Below are 21569 nucleotides of genomic sequence, written 5' to 3'. Positions count from 1 at the left end.
TCAAACAGTGTGTGTATGTGTTTACTTATAGCACAGCCACATCAGGATATCTGCTGAGTCCATTGAGGGGAATCGAACCTCCGATTTTAGCATTGTAAATCCGTAGGCTTACCATTATACTAGCGGGTGACAATTCGGACAGAGAGAAACCCTCCTCTTTAATGGAAATAAAAACACTTTCTTCATCATTCGTTATAAATACAAAGAAAGCTCCAGCAGCTTCTGCTTGCGAATTTTCTGTGACATTATTAATGAAGGGCAACACTTTCCAAAGATCACCTGGTTAAAGTACATTAACAAGGAACCAGTAAAAACTATAAGACCAACCTTGAATAATTTTCTTCTTTTTTGCTTTTATCGATATTTGAGTAAAGCTATACGAGAGTTGTCTGTTGTGGTCCTTTTTATTTTCCAGCTAATAGGCGAAAAGAAAGTCAGCAACAACAATACCTTCTGCCAGGTCTTGAGATATTCTGATTAAACAATTGGATTGTATCATTATTCTTACAACATTTGTCTCGTTTCTTAAGGGCAGAATGCGGTTCTGTGATAACAAGATGCGAACCATGGACTATCAGAAACACCAACTATTCTGAGCGAAGCAAACAAAGTTTAAACTGACTGCTAATCCTAGTGGATTAATTATTAATTTTGACTATATCTACAATTCTAATGTTTTGTGATGCAAGTTAAATTAATAAATAATTACACTTTACCAGTAACTACTGTTGCAGTTCGCGCCATGTTTTCGGAAGTGTAAACATACCAGAGTTATTCGCATACGTACATGACTGTAGCAATACATATACAAGTCAATTTCATGAAAAATGGTGAATGTTAATTTATCTATCCAGGACATGTGTTCCTGAGTCAGTACAACATCCCACGTGTAATGTGCGTTTCGTATGGTAATGAATGGCTTGTATTTACAGCCGTTTACATAAATTACCTGAGATCATTGGGTTTGAGGTGTCTATTCTAAACGAATGAACATGGGTCGTACTGTTTCCTCTGGCATTGATTGTCGATATTGAAATTGAATGTATTTTGTTTGAGAGACTACGTCCTCTTTGTTTCACATAATTCGTTTCATTATAAAGCGGTTCCAAGACGTTGCTTTTCTTCCTATTTTACATTTCACCAGTTACAATATATGCCGATATTACCTTACAGACTGTAGCTTTTAGTACATCAGCAATCTGCATGACTTATTCCATACAAGCACAATCCAGGTGGGTTCCTTCTGTCATCCCTATACAAACACAGTTCAAATGGGTTCCTTCTATCATCCATATGCAAGCAAAGTCAGGATGGGTTCCTTATGTCATCCCTAAACTTATTTAAACTTGTGTCAGCTTCTTCCTGTTGTACGTATGACACAATAGAAAAATTAATATTTTTTTATATGTTCACATCTTAGGCACCAGCAGGTGAAGTGATATATGATTTATATATTGAATATAGAATAATTAATTCATAGGAAGGTAACCGGATGCCTATGTATTTGTTTTTGTTTTTTACATAATAAGTCCAGTAAAATATTTATACTTGTAAACCTAAATCCAGCTATTCATGACACGTGATTAGAATAGCTCATGATAAATTATTTTGTCTCTCATAGATATGCACAGGTCCCACTCAGTGCCGAGTTTAAATAATAACGCTATAAAATATGGGAGTAAACGGCCCTTTTCACTATTTTAAACCATGACATACGAAGCAAAGGTATTCGTGCCACGCTCAATATTAAACGTCGTTTGGAATGGGGGGTTGGTTTCACGTATTTCACTTCTGATCGTACTCGAGTCCTCTTTCACTGTATAAAGACATGATTTCCAAAGTCGAATCATTAATCTGGTTACTTATCCAATTAACTTCGACCTTCTTCCCGAGTTATTCTACCGAATATGTTTGAAAGTGCTCCAGCCAGTTCGTCACGACAACTTGTGATGATATCAGACTGACGAATGGACAACTAACTCTTTGTAGATGGGTTAAGTTTACCTGTAGTAAGAAGTAACTGTTTCGTCCCGTAGAAAGATAAGTGTACAATACATTACAATGGTTTTATCTCTTCATAAACTAAGTTTTCCTTACGTTGATACAATCAAGGTCTACATTTTATGTTACTAGAAATGAACACTTTTTTCAAAATTCTATATATTGTTTTCCCTGTTTCTCACAGCATAACTGAAGTCTTACATAGAATTTATTTTTGTGTTTATAAAGGCATTAGAATTTTTGCTTATTTAATCCAGATCAGTTTAACAAATAATGTGTTTATTGTTGTTTTATGTTGTTTCTACCGTAAGAATCGACCCCCCCCTTCTAGTGGTAAAAGCCAAAAATGTTTAACGATGAACCATTACAGATAGATCATTTACAAACACTATCGTTTCTGATTAAATAAATCTAAAACAATCCATTTCATAGATAACAAGTAGTTCGTTGCTTCGTTATGAAGCACAAAACTACACAATGGGCTTTCTGTAGTGTGCTCATCGTGGGTATTGAAATCTGATATTTTATTTTGCATTGTAACCCCTTAAACTTAAAGCTGAGCGATCGAGGGCGTGACCAGTGGTATTTCATGAATTTTTAGTGTTGTGTAAACCTGTGCAGCACCATGATGGACATTCTTTTGACTTGCGGACGTTATACTAAGCATAAGATACTGTAGTTCTAGTTAATCACAAAGTACACCATCTGTAAAGTTTAAATATCATTTATATTGTATTCGAACAAGATGGCATAATTCAACGTACCAGTTGCTACATGTATTACAGTCACTTTAGAAGTTACATTTAAACTTATATAAAATTTCAGGAATTATAGCTTCATAGTAGAAAAATATTTTACTTCTTTGGAAATTGTGATGTCTTCTTGAGAGTTACCTGAAATAACTGACCACTGCCATATTTTCTATGAAGTTTGAAATAAAATTGTGAATAAGCTGATTAAAAAGTTAAAATTAACATCGATACAAGTTTCTTTGTGGGGATGATCCCAGACTTCTTTTAGTTATAAGTCTTACTTACTATATAAACAAAATTCAAAAGAAAAAATTGATCGTTACGTTTAAACGTTTGACCAAAATGAAAGGTGTTTGAAAATGATTATATATAATATAAAGTTGACTAACTTTATTGTTGTTTGAGATAACAACAAAAATTAAATATAAGGACAGGTAGTAGACTTGTAAGTTTTAGTTTTAATAATTAATAAACTTCCACATGTTTTTCGTCATTCGCTATAATTAATATAATTCTGCGTTAAAACCATGAGAATACATTTTCCAACACACCAGTATGGATACATAAGATAGCATCAGGAATCTGATGTTTAAGTTTTCAATGTCTCTTGATCTGTTATGGCAGACATTTGTTTCATAAAATCCTCAATGATGAAAATCTAAAAGGATTAAATCGAGTTAATGAAAGAGACATTAGAGAGGTCTTTTCCTACCAAACTATCTTCTTTGGAAATTGTGATGTCTTCTTGAGAGTTACCTGAAATAACTGACCATTGCCATATTTTCCGTGAAGTTTGAAATAAAACTATGAATAAGCTGATTAGAAAGTTAAAATTAACATCGAATAAAGAACTCTTGTAGCATGAGTAGATACGAATTTCCAGTAACAGTTTGTTCGTCAAAGAAAAAAGAACAAAACGAAAATCGATACAACAAAACTTACAAACCTGCTACTTGTATCAATTTTTGCTGTTATCTCAAATAACAATAAAGTAGTTCAACTTTAATTTTGGTATATTCATTTTCAGACACCCTAATATTTACTATTGACAAACTTACACAGAAAGTTTCTTTGTTTGTCTTTTTAGCACAAAGCCAGCGAATAGACTGTCAGTGCCCTGTCCACCTCGGGTAATGAATCCTGGATCTTGCATTGTAAGCCTGTAAACATACCTCTAACCCACAGGGGAACTACACAGAAGGGAGTAAACACAACATTCAACAGTCGGACTAGTATGTTGTACTACAACGAGTAATGTCTGTTATTTAACTACTAACACGTAGTGTGTATTTGCCACCTGAAGATACAGCAAACATTATTGGGCCAAAGATGTATTCCAATACTTGAGCAGTCACGGCCAGAATCTCGATTATCTGTAGCGTGTGTTTGAGTACCAAAGGTGGTTGATTTGAATGAGAGTTCATTTTAATATTCAAGACGTGGAGAAGTGATCCAAGCTTCGAGCACCAATCAACGTCACAAAATGTGACGTGTCTTGCATGATAATAACTCTTACTAAAAAGGGAAGTACTTACATTTTATTTTACCCTCAAACGGAAAGTATAGATGGTAATTAAGCTCACACTATCCATGAGAAAGAATAACATCAAACTTGTAGCCAATAGAGACAGTTTAACCGTTATTAAAACTTTGTTTTAGTTGCGCAACATGATCTTTAAACCATTAAAAAAACTTTGTTGATGTAACAATGTTTAAATACAGAACCTACATAAACCGAAGAAAATGTACTTAGTAAAATGTTTAGAAAAACCTTTTTTTTTCTCTCTTTTTCTTTAGTAGTCCTGGTAAGGACAAAAAGTAATAAGTAGATAAATGTTACAAATACATTGGAAGAATACGTAACGAGATTATATTGTTTACTACATTCGTGGTATTTGTCATTGTTAGAACAAACGAACCTCTTCAGAACCATGTTTACCATTTGTATAAGATTTCAGTATTTATTCGAGTTCAGCCATGTGTAAATTATAACAAATGTTATGTTTTTTTATGAGACGTGATTGAATAATATCATATTATTGTTATTTAGCTCTCGATAAACTTAGAACTTTACATCAGCAGCTGGGACTTTTATCTTAGTTTATTGAAGTAATATACGAAGTCACAATATGTTATTTCTTCTGTTACACCATCAAGTGTATGGGCAACTTATGTCGTGGACATTATTTTAGTTCCTTGTAAAAACCACAAACAAACCGTAAAAACCTGGAAAATGGTAGCTTATTTTAAGTGTCAAGGACATAAATACGGACCTTCAGGCCACGTGTCACTAGGTCTATATAATAAGCAAGTTATGTTTGTTTTAATTTTCAGGTAAAGCTACACGAGAGTTATCTACGCTAGTTCTCCTTAATTTAGCAGTGAAAGACTAGAGAGAAGGTAGTTAGTCATCACCATCCACCACCAATTCTTGAGCTCATCTTTAACCAACTAATAGCTGGACTGACTGTCACTTTATAACGCCATCACGGCTGAAAGGACATATGTTCGGTGACGGGATTTCGAATCTTTGACACGCAGTTTGCGAGTCAAACGCCCTAACCATATGGCCATGCTTGGTCCACACCCAATTCAGATTTACAAAATCATTCAGTTAGTACTACTTAATATTAGAAATAAAATAAGCTATATGGCACTGAATGAAATTGTTTTGATGAAGCTCGAATCTTTACAGAGTAACAACAAATTAGGGTAAATATCTCTCAGATCTTTACAGTGTAACGATAGGTTAGGGTTAATATGTCTAATCTAAGTCTAGTAATACGGTAAGTAGGTTTACTTAATAAGTAATTCGTGTCTCCCCCACTGGAACAGCGGTATATCTGCAGACTCACACCGTGAAAAACCGGGTTTTCACACCCGTGGTGGGCAGAGCACAGGTAGTCCATTGTATAACTGTGGGCTTAATTCTATACAAACAAAGTAATTCGTAGTAATATATTCATTTTACATGATTTTACCATAAGATGTATGACTATCGTTTCAGTGACGTATCTAAAAATACTAAAGAAATGCACAGATCTGGACGTGTTTTAATGGTGTGTGTTTTCTTATAGCAAAGCCACATCGAGCTATCTGGTAAGTCCACCGAGGAGAATCAAACTTTGTATATTAAATTTTAAGCATGCACACTTGAAACACGGATACAATTGTTATAAAAATTAAACATACTGGCCATATTTTAATTTTTAAATTGGCTTTTATAGATTAAAGTACCTTCATAGGTTCCTATTCTACCAAGAACACACTTATTAACCACTTCTACAAGGAACATCAAAGTCATCTATTTTTTCATTAAAAAAAGTGCATAAGAGACAAAGCAAGTGAGATAAACAATGAATGTGAGATATTGTTTACAAGTTTGTAGTTGTAAAAGTAAATTGACAAGTTCTTGGAACTACGTCGAAATATACCACATCTAGAAACAGTCGTAATTTCACTACCAAGGAGTCTGCAAAAAGAAATTTAAATTTCATAAGTGATATTTATAATTACAAAACTTTAGACAGATCGGGAAATTCAAATGATCACAAACACAGTAAGACTATTGTGGCAGAGAAATTTTATTAAGTAAGGAACTGCAAGGAAACAGAGCTCCAACAAATCATGTGATCTGAATGTAATGGTATCGTTAGAAAATTTCTGAATATAATATTACCATTAAAAGCTCCATAAAATCATACCCTCCGAACACATCAAGAAATCATACCCTCCGAACACAACAAGAAATCATACCCTCCGAACACAACAAGAAATCATACCCTCCGAACACATCAAGAAATCATACCCTCCGAACACAACAAGAAATCACACCCTCCGAACACAACAAGAAATCATACCCTCCGAACACATCAAGAAATCACACCCTCCGAACACAACAGTAACGTTAAATTCTCGGAAATATTATACCCTCTTACTCAATATCACTGCTCAAACCTGCACTCACTGAACACAACAATAACGTTAAGTGCTCTAAACAGTCACACTATTCTCAATATTTCTACCATAATTTACGTTTTTTACATAAGATATTATCATTAAAAGTCCTTCAAAATGTTACCTACTGTTCTGCCAAAAGCTAGGCCATTTCAAAACAATAGTGTTGCTAAAAGACTTAAGGACTTAAATTCTCTGAGTGTTACAGAAAGGTAGTAAAAGCTCCAAACACGACACTAAGGTAAAGGTTTCCTAGAAATCGTACAATATATATATATATGCCACAAACACGATTATACAGAATAAAACTACGAGAAGTCACATTGCATGAACGCGACAGATGATTAAAAAATATGTACACGTACATAAGATTTGACGTCCTCAAAATTCTTGTTAATTTTACTTTCACTTCTATATAAAACCTCCCCTACATATAAATAATAACTTAATATTTTTATATTATATTTTTACATTTAATATTTATTGAGAAAATTTTCCTATTTGAGTCATCTTAACTCAGACTCTTCATCATAACTACTAACTGCACGTGAACGCTCTGTTCGTTAAAAACTAATAACTACTAAGAAACAGTCTAATACATCGAACTACAATAATGAAGTAAAATATTTTCAACTATCTTACACCCTAGGTTTACAACACATTGTATAGAATCCAGTAAAATGTTTTAAACCTTATTTGCAGAACATGTTGTTCGGGTAGTTTATTTGGGAACTTTCTGTTAAAAGAAAATAAACAGTCAAAATGTGTACTTTTAGTTGTTTCGTTTTTCCATAAGACTTTTATATTTTAACATAGCATGAGCATTATTGATACTTCCATCTATCTGCTGTGTTGGAAAGAAGGATATAGTCGTACAAGTCATATAATACACAAATGAACATATTAGGTGTAGGAAATCAAGAGAAAGAAACGAAAGAGACAAAACATGATATATGCGTTCAGAGGGTTTCACTCAGAGATGGCATATAAATCAAAATCGAATTTACGTAATATTATGGAAAACATTCTCCATGTCGCAGTGTTCCACCAGACAAGTCTTGTGGCGTTTTGTAAAGGTATCCTGATGTACAGGATCAACCAAAATAAAATATTCCCCCCTCTAGTACAGCGGTAAGTCAATTGATTTATAACACTAAAATCAGGGGTTTGATTCCCCTCTGTGGACTCTGCAGATAGCCCAATGTGGCTTCGCTATAAGAAAAACACATACAATAAAATATTTGTAAGTTGTGTGTTTTGTTGAATTTCATGTAAAGCTACTCCGGGTCGAGCTGCACTAGTCGTCCATAATTTTGATTTGATAGACCAAAAGAGAGGCAATTAGTAAACACCATCCTCATCTAAATCTGCGGCTATTCTTCTAAAAAAAGTGGGATTGATCATTACTCTATATCGCCTCAACTACTGAAAGGACGAGCATGTTCAATGACGGGACTAAAACCCGAGAGCATCTGCACATTAAGAGTCGAATTTCCTGATCACCAAAGCACATCAGGCCGTATGTTGTTGGAACGTTTCTCAACTGAATATGACTAATGAGTTTTTTTTTTTAATTTCATAGTTCCTGTTTATAATTAATTCTGGCTCGGTGTGGCTGTTCGCTTATTTGCTTGTTTTTATTTTAAGTGCAAAGCTGCACAATTGGCAGAGTGCATTGTGCTCATCGTTGAGATCGAAACCTGGATTTTCGCCTCATAATTCCTCAAGTTTACCACCAAGCCACCGAAAAGTGTTGCTAATCTGAATACTTCGAATATCAAGTATAATTTTGTTCTCTCCTTACTTCATATAATGAACTTAAGCAATCAGAGCACTGAAGGACAACTGTGGGCGTTGTCACAAGAATGAAACATATTTCTGACACGACGCTTAACCTTGTAAATGAGTTTGTTCAGCGAACGTGTTCATTAAATACTGAAATAATGCGAAGAAAATTGTCCAGTATTGCTAGCAATACAGTCTCATAAATTATTCAAAAAACAAAACCAGTAAACTGGATGATGAAACAGAAAGTTAACTGTACAGAATTGAAGTAACATTTCGAAAATGTTGTTGTTGTTGTGACTTCCTAGGGGGTTCGACTCGTAATCTGAGAATCGCGGGTTCGAATCCCAGTCGCACCAAACATGCTCGCCCTTTTAGCCGTGGGGGCGTTATTATGTGACGGTCAATCCAACTATTCATTGGTAAAAGAGTAGCTCAAGCGTTGGCGGTGGGTGGAGTTGATTAGCTGCCATCCCTCTAGTCTTACATTGCTAAATTAGGGACGGCTAGTGCAGATTGTTCTTGAGTAGCTTTGCGCGAAATTCAAACCAAACTTCCTAGTGCAAGACTACACATTATGAGCTGTTTACACTATATCCGGAGCAGTTTATCCAACCTTGAGTTTCAGCGATGTTGTTCGTAGGCTTTCCACTGACACATTGTAGGACTCGAGAATCTTAACCCATAATCATCGTCACGTTTAACGAAACGAGTGGAAGGAAACCTAACTTAGTGGTAATCCATTTAGCATTTACTGACAAGAAGTTTTTAATTACTGAGGTTCTGCGAGCCCTCCTCTCTTATTTTTTTTTTCTCTGGATAAAATCAAAGGACTATTTTAACCCCTCCCCCCTTGGCACAGCAGAATGTCTTTGCATTTACATCGCTAACAACCGGGTTTTGATAGCCCATTGTATAGTTTTGTGTTTAATTACAAACAAATAAAAACAGTCTTAAATATATTTTGTTGAAGTTCAAACTCAAAAATGGTGTCACACCTTTGTAAACAGTTTGTTGATTCCGAAGTGTTATTTAAAGTTCTACAAGATACATCTTAAACTTCAGGTCCAGTTTGGAATTTCGAACTTGTACTGTACTTTAATTCGATCAGAGGTTTTAAGGATTTAGGTGTAGTTGCCTCTCATTTCGAACTACTGACAAACGGGAAGGCAGTCGAGCAGAAGAAACCGACTGCCACTTTTATAACGCTTCCATAGCTCAAAATGCTGAAAACGTCATAGGTCACGCCCAGCCAACAATTTAAGCGATTGACTGATTGACTAAGTAGTTCAAATATAAATATTAATTATTCACAAGCATATAACATGAAACGTGTCTTTTCCAGTTTCGGTATTTTGGAAAAGGTGATTGTTGAAAATACAGAATAATTTGCTATAGTTTAAGATATTTAGACTTAAGTTTAGGATCGAGTCCAATGCGATTTCTTTGTGTGTTTTTTTTTAATTTCACGTAAAGATACACGAGGGCTACCTGCACTATCCCCCCACCCTAATTTAGCAGTGTAAGACTAGACAGAAGGCAGCTAATCATCAACGCCCACCGCCAAGCCTTGGGCTATTCTTTTACCAACGAATAGTCAATGGATTGATCGTCACATTATGATGCCCCCACGGCTGAAAGGGCGAACATATTTGGTGTGACATTGATTCGAACCCGTGACCATCAGATTACAAGCAGGCCGTCTTAACCACCTGGACACCTCAGCAGAAGTACGTTTCTTTGTCATACAACTATCTGAAGAAAGCAACACCTGGTGCTGTCAGTAAGAGAGGCTTAACAGTAAATCAACGTATCAAAATGCTTTAAAGATGTTCCCAAAATTTTGTTTTTGGTCCCACGTTTACTCATGAGTCACGTAGGAATTTCAGAGTTGTAGAGCGATATTTTCAGTTTTATAGTAGATTCACTTACAAAGAATGCATCTAAATACCAGTCGTCCCTCATTTAGCAGTGTGTAGGGAAGACAGCCAGTTATCATTACCCACTGCCCAACGAATAGTAGGATTGACCGCATCATTATAATCCTCCCACGGCTGAAGACGCGAGCATGTTTGATGCGATGGAGATTCAAACACGCGACCCTCAGATTATGTGTCGAGCGCTCATACCACCTGGTCATGCTGACCATCCAGTAAGAAAAAATATCTATGCGACAATTACTTCATTAAATATTTGTTAATATGTCCATTATATATTGATCACGCATCTGATAAGCAATCGATAGATATCCAACCTTCTTTCTTTTCAGAAATACTACCATACTTTGTTTACTTTTAACAAAGATTATTCTTTGGAAAAGAGAAGCCCAAAAGTTGGCGGTGGGTGGTGATGACTAGCTGCCTTCTTAGTCTTACACTGCTCAATTAGGGACGACTAGTGCAGATACCCCTCGTGTAGCTTTGCAAGAAATTAAGAAACAAACTAACAAACAATGATACTCAAATTTTCAACCGATCAGAGCTGTCCGGGGCTTCAATTAAAACTTAGGAGGAAAATATTATACCATTAACTACAGCGAGAGAGAAACGTGGTTGCCACAGTGACACAGTGTTAACAGTAAACATACGCGCTACTATAGAGCCCCTCCTTCTCCCGATTTCTCAATAACAAGTGTGGTGAGTTATAATGTTAAAAAGTCAGGTTTCGAAATATCAATGGTGGGCAGAGGACATTGTATATCTGTGCTGTTAGCAACAAATAAATATACTGTTGAATATAAAAGTATACAAATAGTTTAATTTAGTCTATCAAACCAATGTGAAGATATTTTGTTCCTACTGACGCCACTGATTATTTCAAACGAAACCGCACTAAAACGATTGTTTACAGTTTTCAGAATATCATGCCTCACAATGTTTTACAATATGTGAAACTAGTATGTGAGCAACGAGGAACAATAAAAACATTAATATAAATAAAGAACTTCTTTACATTACAGTTCAATTTATTTTTTACCAGGTGTACTACTGATGCCAAGTACAGATATTATGGCTCCAATACTTTAATAACACGGAAAATAAATACGTATTTATTCATGTAGTTTATTTCAAACTTTGTTTTCAAATTTAGTGTGGTTTACTTTCTATGTGAAGAGGATGTATCCAGCTGTAAATTATGGTATGAATCATGGAACGGGCACTCTGGAACGGAGCTTCAAGGTAAAATATCTGGAGAAAGTTTTCTGTTACTATAGATAGTCAGTTGTCTGATGCGTGGCGTGAGGAACGGATGTTATTAACTTTATTTTATTAAGTATATTGCTACAGTGTGCATGGTTGGCCTCGCATGGCCTGGTAGTTAGGGAACTCAACTCGCAATCTGAGGATCGCGGGTTCAAACCGCTTTCATCAAATATGTTCACCCTTTCAGACGTAGAGGTGTTATGATATGATGTTCAGTCCTACTATTTGTAGATAAAAGAAAAGCCCAAGAGTTGGCGGGTTTTCGTTATAACTAGCTGTCTTTCCTCTAGTTTCTCACTGCTAAATTAGGAACGGCTAACGCAGATAGTCCTTATATTCTCAAGACCGCTGGTATGGGTATTAACACTTTCATTAAAATAAAGTACAGAACAACGTTTCGACCTTCTTAGGTCATCTTCATTTTAACAAAGAGAGTTTGCAGCTGAGCATTGTTGGACTCATGTCTTAGGGACGAGAGTGTAAACAGTTACAAGAATGTAGGAGGCGTTGCAGTTACATGTTAGGTTATTAATTAATACAGATATAAAGGTGTTCCTTTGTAATGGTTCAATTAGTCCTTATACAAAGGAACACCTTTATACCTATATTAATTAATAACCTAACATTTAACTGCAAGGGTCAGTTGCAAACTATCTTTGTTAACTTGAAGATGACCTAAGAAAGTCGAAACGTTGTTCTGTACTTTATTTTAATTAAAGTTGTAATACCAACACCAGCGGTCTTGAGAATACATTTTTTACTTCAAGTGAGTTTCTCATCATCACGAGATAATTCTTGTGTAACATTGGGCGAAATTTAAAACAAAGAAATCCTTTGACACAAAAGTAATTAATATCGAAAATTGTTTTCCTCGTTTTGTAATTTCTGATCATTTTAGTTATACGTTGTTATTAATACATGCCTTTCTTCGTTTAACCTTGCAAATGAGTGACTTGCGTTCTATACAAGGTAGATAGAAAACAACTGTAATACTTTATGTCACTAAACAAAAAACTGTGCGGTACTAAACCCTATCATAGTTTATATTGAAACACCCTGGTGTTCAACATGATTGTCACGTGCTTTTGACAAGAAATCAACATAACGTGGAGAACCGGAGCACAGCGTGAACAGACAGAGCGTGGAACTTCATTTGTCCAAGGGGTTCAAGTAAAGATCGCGTTGTGCTTTTGTTTCGTGGGGAATTGTGATGAGTCCTAGACATTTGGACATATTCTTAGTGAGGAAGTAGGAGTCCTGTTGAGCATAGCGAGTTGTCTAAAATGACATGCGCCAGCGGTGAAAAATTGTTCTTCGTGGTGTTCTCAGTTACAAACAGACCAAAACAAAGAGACGACAAGGGAAAAAGTGAACGAAAAATAGCAATGGTGTGTTGGAGGAAATAGGGAAGTAGGCGCCAGAAAGAATTTGTTAAAGAGACTCGTTCTCTTTGTGTAAATAACAAAAACAGTCTTCACAATACTACTTAATACGCAACAAAAGAAGATCCGTAAAGAAACATATACTGAAATGTATATTAAAACGTAGTTATTGTAGAATCACACAAGTCAATACCATAAGGAATCACGCCCCTTGCGGCATTATCTAACATAATTGTGTTCTATAAACCAGATTTCACTTAACATTTGCCTCGGTTGTAAATCGGAAGCCTTGTAACGCTAACAACTGAGTTTCAATACTTGTTTTGCTTAACAAAAAACAAACAGATTGAAACTACAGCTGTTAATTCTCAGAGGAAAAAAAATCATTTCTGTCTAACGAAGGTTACACGAAAAAAGTACTTTTAAACAACCACACAGATTGCTCCCCGAACACCCAATTAATATATTCTCTAAATGATTAAAGTCTTATTTATATGAACAAAGGGGCGTTACCCTGTAAATCATAGCTGTTGGATAATTAATAGATGTTAGTTGATCAGCAGATAGTTTTCTGCCACAAGTTCCAACGAGGTGTGAGCTCAGTATAAATGGATTAATTTATTTGAATCTCTTCTTAAACAAAGGAATAATCAGTTAATAGCCAAAACTGACAAGTTCTGTTTTTTACTGCTGTTAAAACTATATAATTAATATATAAAATTATTTTATATAAAGACAAAATAACTTTATGCATGGTTGTAAAATCGAGAGACAAGACAAATAAAAGATTAACTAAACGAGAAAAAAAATAAACAAGGTAATTTCACAAGTTAGAGTTGTTTTTAGTATTCCATTTAATAATAACTGTCAAGCGTGGTAAGGCCTGTAAATAAAACGAGTCCTGTGGTTTATCTGCACAGTATTAGCAGTTAAAGTGGCCCGGCATGGCCAAGCGTGTTAAGGCGTGCGACTCGTAATCTGAGGGTCGCGGGTTCGCATCCCCGTCGCGCCAAACATGCTCGCCCTTTCAGCCGTAAGGGCGTTATAATGTGACGGTCAATCCCACTATTCGTTGATAAAAGAGTAGCTCAAGAGTTGACTGTGGGTGGTGATGCCTTCCCTCTAGTCTTACACTGCTAAATTAGGGACGGCTAGCACAAATATCCCTCGAGTAGCTTTGTGCGAAATTCAAAAAACAAACAAGCAGTTAAAGCTTGAAAGTTTTGAGGGATCAATTTGTAAGAAAAAGGTATTTTGTTTTCAATCTATTCTGTGTATTGTTTGTTTTGTTGAATCTCATGCTAACCGTCTCTAATTTAGAAACAGTAGACTGGAGAAAAGTTAGCTAGTCAACACCAGCCATACCAAGTTATATGGTATTCTTTACCAATGAATATTGGAAGTGGCTGTCGCACTATATCTTTCTCACTGTTGAAAGGATTAATATTTTCGGTAATGGGATTGAAAACCGCGACCTGAGTGCTAGTGAGGTGCACTAACCACCAGGCCATGTCAAGGCCCTACAGGGAAGTGAATAAATTAGTTAATTGGAACTTTGTTGAGCATCTCTGATTCATTCTTTCTGTTTGTAAACTTTCGTTTGTGGTTGTTTCTATATGAAACATTTCAGCGGTGACAAAAAAAGCAAAATTTTAAATACTCTTATTTAGTTTGCGGAAGCCAGAAACCAAATTTCGATGTCCGTGTTGAACAGAACATAGATGGTCAATTGTGTAGTTTCATGCATAACTTCAAAGAACAATAACAATATATTACGGAAATTAATACCAGTGTGTCGAGTGTGATTTGACACTATATTCGTTCTATTGCATGCACTTCAAACACGCTGTCGTTTAAAAACTGTGATAGAAGTACTAGATAGTGTAACATTAGAACGTAAATCAGACATTCTAAATCAACATCGAAACTGTCGATGATTCAATCTTGTTTGTCAAAGAAAAGCCTTTAAACAAAAACCAGATCCATTCCACGAGTTCATGTTTTTGTCAAAGAAACAACCTTGAAACAGGAGCTAGATCATTCCATGATTCCACGTTGTTTGTGAAAAAAACAGCTTTGAAACAGGAGTCAGATAAACTTTATGATTCCAAGGTTCATACAATTTGTAAGTGAACACAATCGAGTACAATAATCCACAAAATGTATGTATTGAAAGATCGTAGAAATAAACCACAGCAAAACACATATTTTTGTGGGGTTATTTATTAACATTGCAACTTAAAGAAGAATATACATAAAATTTTTGAAGAAAAAATGTACTAAAAATAACACAATCATTACACAAAAACAATATAATTAATTATCTAAAATAAATGAAATTTAAAAAAAGAAAAATAAGATAGTGTAACAATAGTTATTACCAGCGATATTGTAAAGACAGTTTCGCACTACTAGCTCATGGAATTTGAACTTTTTTAAAGTGAAATTAACCCAGAAATAAATACTGCATGTAGTTAATACTGAACTGCCTGATTGTGTCTCATTCGTAGTGACCAGATTACAAAACTCAACATTTATATTTAAGTATCGCAAATATTTGTTGACGTGCTTATATTGCTCAAGTGTAAATGTGTAAAATAGATTAACTGCACAGCATCAGTCATAGAGACTGAACCCAGAGTTTAGCAATCAGACTTAATATTACACCACAAGGGGCGAATAAAAAGCAGAAAAAATATTTTAAACTATTATAGTTTGTTGTTATAGCCACACGAGAACTACCTGCGCTGGCCGTCCCTAATTTAGCAATGTAAGACTACAGGGAAGGCAGCTAGTCATTACTACTCACCGCAACTCTTGGGCTACTCTTTTACTAACGAATAGTGGGATTGACCGTCACCTTATAACGCTCCCACGGAGGAAAGGGCGAGCATGTTTGGTGCGATGGGGAGCCGAACGCCTTAGCTCACCCGGCCGTACTGGGCTGTAACCATTATAGTAAGAAATTCTTATTTGTAAATGTGTATTTCACTTGAATAAATGCATATGTAACAAAGTAAGATCATATAAATTTGTTATTCAAACAAATATTCAGTAGTTTTCTAGTCAGAAATCTCACAGAGGAGTAAACTGAAAAACAGTTGATACGCAACAAAAGAAAACTTTCTTGTTTTCAATATTTGTTGTTAGTTTTATATACATTCGTATTTACTAACTAAAGATTCACATTTCGAAAACAAAAGAAAATATAACAGTAAATATCAAATTGGGCATTAAATTAAGATAAAAAAAATAGAAAATTAAAATAAGATTTAATATGTAAATCAAATAAAATAGAAAAGTAAAACCATATTTACTATATAAGTCGAAATAAAATAGAAAGTAAAATCAGATCTATCATGTAAATCAAAACAAAATGGAAAATAAAATCAGTTCTATCATGTAAATCAAAATAAAATAGAAAAGTAAAACCATATTTACAATATAAGTCGAAATAAAATAGAAAGTAAAATCAGTTCTATCATGTAAATCAAAATAAAATAGAAAGTAAAATCAGTTCTATCATGTAATTCAAAATAAAATAGAAAGTAAAATCAGTTCTATCATGTAATTCAAAATAAAATAGAAAAGTAAAACCATATTTACTATATAAGTCGAAATAAAATAGAAAATAAAATCAGATCTAAGATGTAAATCGAAATAAAACAGTAAAGTAAAACCAAACTGAACGTTTACGTCAAAAGAATTCAGCCCTCCATACAAGTCGTTCTAAATTTTGAATTGAGAGAATAATGGGATTTAATCACTCTTCTTATAACGTATCCTAATTTTCAGTTCTCTATTATATTTTAAGTCCAACGATAAGTTCCCTTAAAATCAAGTGAAACATTAACCCTAATGACATGAGTACAACTTTTAAATATGTTTGTAAAATCAAAGAAGAAATTGACAAACAAGCGTAAATTACTCACTAATGTACGACAAACATTCTCGTCGTTTAAATATTCGTTAATTAGTACAAAATGCCAAGCTACACATTAATTAGACAAACTACAACATTTACTGTAATTTATAAACCACATTAATGGACTTTCACTGCCGACGTATTGCTTCACTTAGTTGCACGCAAGTTTTCAGTTTAAAACACAACTAGAAGGACAATTTACAAAAATGTTTTAATACAGCTTAGTTTTGATGTTAAAAGATGTTTATACAGAAAAAGTTAAATTAAAAGTCGTAGTCGTATCAGTTTGTTTTTCACTGAAGTTTGGTTTCTTTGGTTTGTTTTGAAGTTCGCGCATAGTTAATCGAGGGCTATCTACGCTAGCCGTCCCTAATTTAGCAGGGAAGACAGCTAGTCATCACCACCCACCGCCGACTCTTGGGCTACTCTTTTACCAACGAATAGTGGGATTGACCGTAACATTATAACGCCCCCACGGCTGAAAGGGCGAGCATTTTTGGTGTGACGGGGATTCGAACCCGCGACCCTCGGAATACGACTCGAACGCCTTAACCCACATGGCCATTCCGGACCATTTTTCACTGAGGAGCTACGTAATAGCTACCTGAACTGTGTAACCCACGGATATCGAACTAAAAATCGTAACATTATAGTCCCTTCACTTTTTACTAATGACTCACTGTGAGACTACAGATGTTTGATATTACTGGCCCGGCATGGCCTAGCGCGTTAAGGCGTGCGCTTCGTAATCTGAGGGTCGCGGGTTCGCGCCTAAGTCGCGCCAAACATGCTCGCTCTCCCAGCCGTGGGGGCGTTATAATGTGACGATCAATCCCACTATTCGTTGGTAAAAGAGTAGCCCAAGAGTCGGCGGTGGGTGGTGATGACTAGCTGCCTTCCCTCTAGTCTTACACTGCTAAATTAGGGACGGCTAGCACAGATAGCCCTCGATTAGCTTTGTGCGAAATTCCAAAAACAAACAAACTGATATTACTGTCCTTGGGTGGCTCAGAAGTAATCTTAAGGGTTTATAAAGCTAAAATTCGGAGTTAGATACAAAGGGCAGATAGGTCATTGTGGAGCTTGATGATAAAACAAACCAGTAAAAAACACAAATTTTTAATTTTGTCAATTTCAGGTATTTTAGCATACTGGCCTAACTATGGTATTGTTTCTCAACCATCGGTTTGTCACAGTCAGTTTGCAGGTTTGTGGAATTTCATGAAAGCAAACAAAAATTGACAGAATATTCACGTTGTACTTGCGTTTTAGTGGTCCACGACAGTTTAGAAAAGCAACGAGACGTCTCATAGTACCAAAATGATACATTCTAAAATAGTGTATACTGCAAATTAAATTCGAAATGGATTTAGTATTTGATATATAGAACAAACGAACATTTTTAATTATATTACATACGTATATAATCTTATACTTATTGTTTCAGGGTTAAAATAAATTAACAATTATTTTTTGTGTAACTTCAGTTGTGCTTTATTTCGGTGCTTACCACAACCATTCACTCTGCAGAAATAAAAAAAAAATTACTGGAATACATAGCAGCCAAGACTAGCAATATGCACTGGTTGAGAACTACACTTAATATCAGGTTGCATTACATTTCGTAAAAGTGGCTTGAAAAGTAAAAGTTGGCATAGATTTCACAAGATGTCGGAAGGTGGCGTGTTCGATTATGTATTTGTTTGTTTTGAATATTCGTGCAAAATTACGCAAGAGCTATTTGCGCTAGCGGTTACTAATGCAGCGATTCAACAACATCTACTACCAACTCTTGGGCTTTTCTAATCGAATAACGAGATTTGACTCTCACTCTTATGATGTACCAAAGTGATTAGTGCGATTTATTTCTGCCAACGGGACCCTAATCTTACATCCTAGGATCCACAGTCCGGCTCGCTGAGCTTTCGACCACGGCAGACCCGTTTTATTTTATAGCCTAGTCGTCGAGAAGTATGATTTACAAGTGGTACATGTGTGTTTGCAAAAGATTACGGTATCAAATACAACGTCTGAATTCATACTTGCAATCCACCTTTTTAAGACGAGCATTATTAGCAGCAACGTTAAGATACACTACAGATCTAGTTATTCTTCTGAAGGAATTAAAATATTCATACTACTGCTAGCAGGGTGTTCATCACACCAATTAAACCACTTCCACCAGCTTGAACACCAGAACAAAACAAGTTCTCCGCAAATTCCTCCTCAAAGAGTCAATAAACTGTATCTGTTGTTGGCTTCTGAGAGAGGAAGTTTATAGACTAATTGACAGCTATCATATTGTAGTTTTTTTTATAGTGTTGTTTGTATGGCACAATTTGAGATTGTAGAATCCTGACTACAGTTTATGGACTAATTGGCAGCTACTATATGACAGTTTTTGGACTAATTAACGGCTGCCTTGCGTCATTTTGTATGGCCTGTGTATGATACGGTTTGAGATTGTACTATCCTGACCATTGTTGATGCAACCCACAAACTGCTCATAATCCGACTTATGCCATATTTTAGAAGCTTGTCTAAGTGTCTTTTTCCTAAGGCAAAGCTATTCTCTTGTGAAAGACGTATTTTCTCTCAATTGTTTTGAACTTTGTATTACAAAAAGCAATCTTTATTAACAATGATTCTGCTAAACAAGTACCAGCTATCAAGCTCTTTTGAAATTCGCCAAGATTATAAACTTTCTCTATTGTTTGTTTGCATATTTGTCTACACGTCCCTATTATAAGCTTTTAGCTATTACCTCGCAGATCCTATAAACAGTGTGTTATATACAATTAAATAAATGAAGAGTTTTAAAAATGTTATGTATTATCCTTCAAATACAACAGTTAGATAATCAACCTAAACTGTCACGCAGTCTTCAATACAAAGTTACGATCGAGTAGATGTACTCTCATAAGTGGTTAGATTTTGCTTAGTTCATAGAAACAAAGAAAACATTTTTTATTTGATACGTACACAATAGTAAATGATAATAAGAAAAATCTACTTGTAACCGGTTCTGTGTTGTTTCATTTTTCTAAATAATGAGACGAAAAAGCTAGTTATTCGAATTTTACGTTATTTAAAGTCACATGTAAAACTGCTGTTTTGGTACTATGTTGTCATGCACTTGTGTCTAGTGAGTTCCATCGATTTGCTACACACGAGCAGTCATGTGAGTTCTGGTAGCTGAAAGTCATAGAGTAAGTGGTTTTGCTACAGTTACATAAAACAATTGCAGGTCCTATGACTTAGTTATAAATGGTAGTAAATTATGCTTATCCAGTTCTTTTATAATTCCCAATGTGGAACGGATGTGGCGAACACGCAGGCAGGAGTTTCAAAATGCACTGACGTTTTTTCTGATGTTTCTGCTGTTGTAAGCTGTTTCTTTTGTCTTTCGTTGTTGTATGCCGACGTAGAGCTTAGTAGCTTTACTGATATGCGTACAGAAACTGATGAAAGAAAATCAGCTAAAGTTGCATATGTTAAGAAGTCACCCCAGTGGGTTGCAGTACGTGAACCATTTACCCACACCCTTTGATGTGGCGGGGATTTATTATGTTTAGATCACTGGCGTGTGCACATTCAGTATCTTAGACATCTGTTCTTATGCACCAGCACAGACCGGTGGAATTAATAATACTTTTGTTGCACTTCAGCTATAATTGCACATAGTTTCATAATGATTTAGCCTCTAACGCAATGAGTTTTCATTTAAAGTAATACAGATATCACTCAAGTTTTTCTTCTGTTCAGACGAATCCCCTCCAAAACTTTTATTTCACCAGCCAAAGACGATGCATAACCAAGAAAAAAAAATTAGAGTATTTTATATCAGACAAAAATTTCCGTATAGCGCGACTAATGCATCCGCCTTACGACGGTATCTAATAAAGCCACTTTCAAAGGGACACTAATAAAGGTAGTCCTCTTCTTCAATCGTGTATAAAGTTCAGAACATTTCTTTCAATTGTTTACTGTAAAATTTCACATCAAAGTAACCACTGAGCTTATGGTACACACAACCTTCTTTAATCACTAATACAACTCTCCAACGAAAAGTTCTCTAAACTATGTTTGCACGCTCCAGTAGAGAAAGTGTATATCCAAGACTGTATGGTCATTTCATTCCATTCTTCTACAAGGTAAAAGACAAAGCCGCCTCATTAGGGATTTTCCTGAATACAGAATACGGCGCGGAAGATAGAATTTTGTCATGTCTTCGGCAAAGCTTTCGATACATCTATTTCAACAGTAATCGTGGAGAACTAATGCTTCCTTAACGTACTTTGGGCACATTAAGATAACAAAATCAATAGCTTATCCAAGCCTAAAACAAATTCTATTCAAATTATATCCATTAATCATAATTTTATAGCTCGTTAAAACTTATCTAATAAACTCAATACTAGTAAGTTTTCCAAGCATTTCATTTTAATAGGCATACCAAATAATATTTTATGCTATTTTTAAAGTAGGTTTATTGACCCATAGTATTTACGTTACACTTGACAGTAATAATCAGTATTATGTGCTCTAACCTTTATTACAAAGA

General features: G+C 35.1%; 1 protein-coding gene and 1 long non-coding RNA gene across 3 annotated transcripts in view; one reads left to right on the top strand and one right to left on the bottom strand.

Annotated features, from left to right (window-relative positions):
• The window catches only part of LOC143238625 (uncharacterized), a 60056-nt gene extending 55332 nt beyond the window's left edge, over nt 1-4724 (top strand). For both annotated transcript variants that reach the window (XR_013020675.1, XR_013020674.1), the window contains exon 3: nt 3841-4724. This is a non-coding gene — a long non-coding RNA (uncharacterized LOC143238625). The remainder of the gene's footprint in view (nt 1-3840) is intronic.
• LOC143238624 (lachesin-like) overlaps nt 1-21569 on the bottom strand; it is an 84012-nt gene that overhangs the window by 51391 nt on the left and 11052 nt on the right. The gene's annotated exons all lie outside the window — the stretch shown is intronic.

Source organism: Tachypleus tridentatus, chromosome 13, assembly GCF_004210375.1.
Source record: "Tachypleus tridentatus isolate NWPU-2018 chromosome 13, ASM421037v1, whole genome shotgun sequence".
Taxonomy (NCBI): domain Eukaryota; kingdom Metazoa; phylum Arthropoda; class Merostomata; order Xiphosura; family Limulidae; genus Tachypleus; species Tachypleus tridentatus.
The sequence above is the reverse complement of the archived record's forward strand: the minus strand, read 5'-3'. Positions and strand labels throughout refer to the sequence as shown.